This window comes from Hippocampus guttulatus, chromosome 4 (genome assembly GCF_054856545.1).
Source record: "Hippocampus guttulatus isolate MCC_2025c chromosome 4, RoL_Hgut_1.0, whole genome shotgun sequence".
Taxonomy (NCBI): Eukaryota; Metazoa; Chordata; class Actinopteri; order Syngnathiformes; family Syngnathidae; genus Hippocampus; species Hippocampus guttulatus.
Window position 1 is genome coordinate 4635639 of NC_141264.1, and position 6000 is coordinate 4641638.

Genomic DNA, 6000 nt, shown 5'->3' on the forward strand with positions numbered 1-6000 from the left:
CCACAGCGTGCACGTCAGATGTTGCTCACAGTGATCGAAGGAATTCTCAGCGAGAATTGTGTGTATGCTCAGACACTTGAAAAATTAGAGGGAATATTGTTCATCACCATCCCTACTGTGAAACATGATGGTGGCAACATCATGCTGTGGAGATACTTTTCTTTTGTAGAGGCAGGGGGGTTGGTCAGAGTTGACGGGATGATGAATCGAGCTAAATACTGTGCAATTCTGCAAGAAAACCTTCTGGAGATTGCAAATTATTTGTTCAATCTGTGGAAAAGAGCGAATCAACAAAGGGTATTCATTCACGCTGTGTGAAAATGATATTCATGATAGTTGGGAAATGTGGATAGTAGAGGCCTGAAAAGGAACATGCCTGACTTGACCTTCAATCTGCTGTCAAATGTCAGTCAAAATGCATATGATGCCTAACTGCACACGGAACAAATATCCAAAAATGTTCATGTTGATGCAGAACTTTAATATTTGCAGCACTTACAATTGACTATCAAGGTAGCGGTCATTCTGCAGGATTCCACTTCCTTAACATGTCATTATGATGAAAGCGCGTTTTAGACACAACGAATAATGATGATCATCAAATAAAGAGAGAGGATGTGTTGCTCTGTTTACCCTGCAGAGTGCACCACAAAGCTTCAGGTCTCAAACGTGCTGTAATAACAGCAGAGAGCTCGACCAAAGTACAGCGGAATCTCAAAATGTGAATGCCCAGGAGCTTCTACAGTTGGGAATTCAAGCTTTTCTTGAAAAACTAAAACAGAGGTCAAACAGGCTCACTTCCCCATATGACGTGTCGGAAATGCGCCATCACAGCATAATATGTATTTAAAACATTGTGTTGGAACACTGCCGATGTTACTTTTATGCTGGCACACTGGGACCGTGAAACATATGATTTCTGTTTCCATTTATTTTGTGTTCTATTGGATTGCATTATTCACTGGGGGAAACGCATAACTTAATATGAACATAGTGGAGCGCACCCAGCGTGCACATTGTGTCCCACGGTAGTCCAATATATAGTCAGAAAAATATAGTCACAAATGACTTGTTTTGACTGCATCTTTGTCCTGCTTGGTCTTTAAAAGGAACAAACTGGAATGGGTGATATCTGCGAATGCGTTTCATTTCTTGCACTTTCTCCCGCTCCTTAATTTTTTCCTCATCCCTGCTTTGCCTCTTTTCACATTCCCTTCCCACTTTTCCCTATGCTGACAAGAGAGCAGATAACCACTAAGAAACTGCAGTCACTTCATATTTTCCCTTTTGCTCTCTCTCTTTCACTTTTTACCCTCCATCCCTACAGTAAACAGAGGATTATTTCTTGCAGATTAGCAGCATGACTGGCTTCATGGTTGCAACTCCCTTTTGCACCGTTCCTCTCTTTCTCATCCCTCTCGATCACACCTCTCTTTCTTTTTTTATCCTTTTTCAACAGCTCAGCTCACAACGGATGGCAGTCAATCTCTATAGCAGGGGTGTCAAACTCATTTTTGTCACGGGCCACATTGAAGTGACCGTTTTCCTTGGAGGGCCGTTATGACTATGAAAGCACTGAAAAAAGTCAAGAATAATGGTTGATTCAACGATTGTTAAAGTTACTGTAATGAGGGATTTGGTAACAAGAAAATGCTTACAATATCCCTCTTATTTATTACATATGAGAAGTTGAAATTTTGGTCCAGATTTTAGCAATCAAGGTAGAAGTTGACATGTTTGATTTGCTTTCGCGGGCCACATAAAATGACATGGCGGGCCAGATCTGGCCGCCGGGCCTTGAGTTTGACACCTGTGCTCTATAGGGTGAACGCACAATTATGTGATTAGCTGCAAAAGTTAAAATGACACACAAATCCTGTGATCCTGTATAGCAACAGGGAAAAACATGGCTGTAGGTATAACGATGATTTGATCAAAGGGAGAATCTCAGAATCCCCTAGTCCACTTTACATATCTGCATGGCTACAGCATCATAAATATGATATGCAAAAGTCTACAGGTGACATATTGACGGGGAAAAAACGTGAAAACATGTTTTGTAACTATTAAATGGTACATTGAATTGAACTTGTAGGCTTTTATCTTGCATCACTCCATGTGAAGAGCCATTTTATCACCTGTTGTTTTTAAGTGCTGATGCCACCCCTTTTAGCAGCCATAATCAATTCACTGTGCCAGTGATGCCTTTCAACTTGTTCGCTTTTAAATGGGTTTTGCGACAGAAGAGATGTCCTCTCAAGTCCCCTGTGTTGTGGTGTGTATGCATCTCCAGTTTTAGATGCGGCAGATGCTTCAGCTGAGGGGAGCTGCTCATTAGTTTTGATCTGCACCACCCCCTATTTCCCCCCAAAGCGTACGGGCTTTCTCTTCCATGTCAGAAACTGATGATGTGCAATTACACAGCATGTGTCAGAGCAACAACACATCATTTAGCATCACAAAGCTGACAGTGCATTGAGGAGCAAACTGGGATAGACATTGCAATGAAGTTTATATATACTGTATGTGTGTGGGGGGGGGGGGGGGGTGTATATATGCAATGACTAAGTGGCATACAATACATAACAGTACATAAAAAGTGCACAATACAAGGCTTACAAAGCTATGGCACTATCTGAAATAGGTGCCTAGGCTCAACAAAAGTTGGGAAACACTGTTCTATAGACTTGGCGTGAAATAATGTTCAATACGTAATTCAAATAGTGGCCTCCACTCTAAAAGATGGCCGTACCTCCAAATAATCACCGCTTAAATAAATGTTCCAATTTTAACAGGTGCCTTTTTCCTAAACAAACATTTTATTTAAAAAAAAAAAAAGGTTGGTGCCACGAAGTGGTTGTAACTATAGCTATGTCAGACACCATGTGTCACAGTTGGAGCAGTGTCTTTGACATGGCACCTGCAGAGTAGAATTGGAATGTGTCGTGTAGTACTTGCTGAACTGTCCAACACTGACGCAAAAAGAATTAGGGAAGAGAAAAAAAAGCAGCATTTTAATGTCTCCCGAAAAAACAAGATACCTACACCGCTTAAGGAGGAAGGCAAAATGTTGGACAGAAATTACTTAATGACTGGATTCCAAACATAACGTGGTGTACAAAAAAAATGGAACTAAGTCTCCGAGATCTACTCTAGAGTGGAGCCACCGAAAATAACAATAGGCCTACGGTACAAAAAACTCATCAGTCAGTGCAATATTGGATGTCATAATTACTCCGTAAAATTACCGTACCTATTAATGCAACATTGTCTTTGATTTTTGGGAACTATCGTTCCTTTTGGCAACACCGGTGATCCTTTCGGACCAGGCTTTAATGCGTTTCCAGAGTTCAGGTTTGTTACTATGCAAGACAGTTGCACTAGATAATTTTCATGGAATTCAACGTCAGCTATATTTTAAACAGACAAAATATAAGGCAAATGTCACGAATGTGTAGCTTTGTTTTACTTACATAGGCGTCACCTCTAGACGGTTGTCGAACTATAAATGCTTCAATGTATCCTTTTGAAGACACTTCCCGATTAAATGAGAGCACGGGGAAACACAAACATTCCCAAAGTGACACAACAGGGTGTCGCACGCAAGGTGAATTGGTCGAAGAGAAAACTTGCCTGGCTTGTAGTCAGTCGCTCAACTGTAGCGCAAGCCCCATCAACTCCACCTGCCATGTGACAGCCACGATGCATTCAAGAGCACCTCGGAATTAATATGAACGTAGTACTGTACATTACTTCTTTTTAAATTAGGCTCCTTAAAATAAATGCCGTTCACAGCAGGATTACCATCAAACCTCTTATAAAATATGTTTTTAAAATTAGACACAATGTATTTTGATACATCAATACTGTTGCTTGTACAATGTTTCTCATTGTTAGACATACGTAATACGAATGTACGTGCGTGCTTGAAAATAGATGTGACAAATGTAATTTCCCAATGTTATCAAAAACTATGTAGTGTGATACCCAAGGTATTGGAGACTTTATAGTTGACACTTTCATTTGTATTAGGGATATATTGCTAAGATTTCCACAACAGCATAAACTTTTCCAGGCACAATGACAAAAACGACTCATTTGAATTTATCCGACTTAACGCTGCCATCTAGTGGTATTAACTTATTTGACAATTCATGACGCGTTCTTATTCTTTTTCCATCTCTGATCGAACAAAGAACTGGCATCGTGTTCAACAAATTGACAGTGAAAATGTATTTGACTCGTTGCAATGTATAAATATATATCTTTAAGTAATTTTAATCGGCACACACACAAATAGAATAGCAACAATTTTTTTTGCTCTTATTTTTATGAGCTAAACTCAAAGCTCTAAGAGTGTACACAAAAGGCCTATCTATCCCTTTCAAATATTGTTCGCAAATCAATCTAAATCTGTGTTCGTGATTAATTAGTGTTTTACCAAGGAAATTGTGATGTGGTGTCACAGACCTTCCTTCTGTGGATTTATTATTACTGTACTTGATTATTTATTTTGGCCAGTCCACTTCCGGGGACCCTCTGTTTGTCTCTTGCTTTTAATTATCGATTTCTGGAGGGTGTTCCCACACACCTCGTGTGTATGAGACTTCTGCTGATCTGCAAGCGGGTGCCAGATGATTCATGCATTATAAGCAGTATTTTGGCCATTATTAGTGCACACACTTGCCATTTTGAACTTGAACTCTACCAGTGCAGCTCAATTAATTTTTTTTTATTTTTTCTTTTTGAAAGGGGAAGTAAAAATAAGTTTGCACACGTGAATACCCTTATACCTGGACTGTGGCTGTGTTTACAAACTGTCACATTCAAAATACCGGTACAGCATTAAATGGACCTCACTTCACACCTGCCACCACACAAGCGACAATGACGAACCCCATATAAATTCCACTGTTATAATAGCTTTTCCTTGCATTTTCATTTGTTTTCTAGCAGGTAGCCTGGGTTAATGCTAACACTGAATGCTTCTGCAAACTTGTCCATTTTTCCCTCAACCTTGTCTGAAGAAAAACTGAACCAAAGCATTATGCTGCCACCACCATGCTTCACTTCAGAGGAATGGTGTGGCTTTGGTGATGAACAATGTTGTGTTTGTGCCAAACATATTTTTGGGATTTTTTGCCCAAAAGTTTAACCTTGGTTTCTGCTGTGTCCAGTAAGTTGAGTACAATGACAGTGTATCAACGGTCCTTTATCCCGATGGCTGTCACATGTACACATTAACTTAAAACAAGCTTAGGCAAAGTACGGCCCAGGGGCCACATCCAACCCGACCTTAGTCTCTGACTGACACCGACAGTGACCATGAAGTCAAAGTAAAATGTAAAATATACAATGCTTTTTTTTTAAAAGTTGCACTGTACCTACCTGACCACAAGCCGCTACTTTTTTCCCCACGCTTTGAAGCCTACTGCTTTTCACACAGCTAAAAGATTTACAGGTAGCCTCATAACCTTTAACCAATGAAATCAGCGAACATATCACAGTAGACCAATAAAGATGTCCAAGTCCGCCCTTATACAAAAGTCATTGACGTAGTTCAGTGGGAGCCTTGAATGGTGTGCTATAATCTTTTACCAAAAGTGGCTGCATACAAAAGTGAATGAAGCATAAGCATAACACCGAAAAGGGGTTTGCCATTAAAGTAGTGTCAACAAAGTTACTACTACCACTCCAGTGCTCTCAGTCATGCTGAATTTGAGTTCACAATAAACATAAATGTAGGTAAAACACGAATAATGCAATCGAAGCATTCATATAAACGAGTGGTGTCAAGCAACTGAAATGTTTGAACTAATTAATCGCACAATTTTACTCAATCATCGCAATTATCAACTATTTTCTTTTAACACATTGATGCTTGTTACATATTGAGTCAAATTTTGGAATTCAGTTAAAATACAAAGAATATTTCCATTCAAAGACTGTTCTAATAGTTCGGGGTGAGTGGTTAGCGCATTGACCTCACAGTGCAGAGGT

The 6000-nt window shown here is 39.7% G+C and overlaps 1 protein-coding gene across 1 annotated transcript in view; it reads right to left on the reverse strand.

Annotated features, from left to right (window-relative positions):
• The window catches only part of ppfibp2b (PPFIA binding protein 2b), a 77837-nt gene extending 74210 nt beyond the window's left edge, over positions 1-3627 (reverse strand). Inside the window, 1 exon segment of the mRNA XM_086108355.1 lies at positions 3474-3627. The gene's annotated coding sequence lies outside the window, so the exon portion shown is untranslated.
• Positions 3628-6000: the final 2373 nt, after the last annotated feature.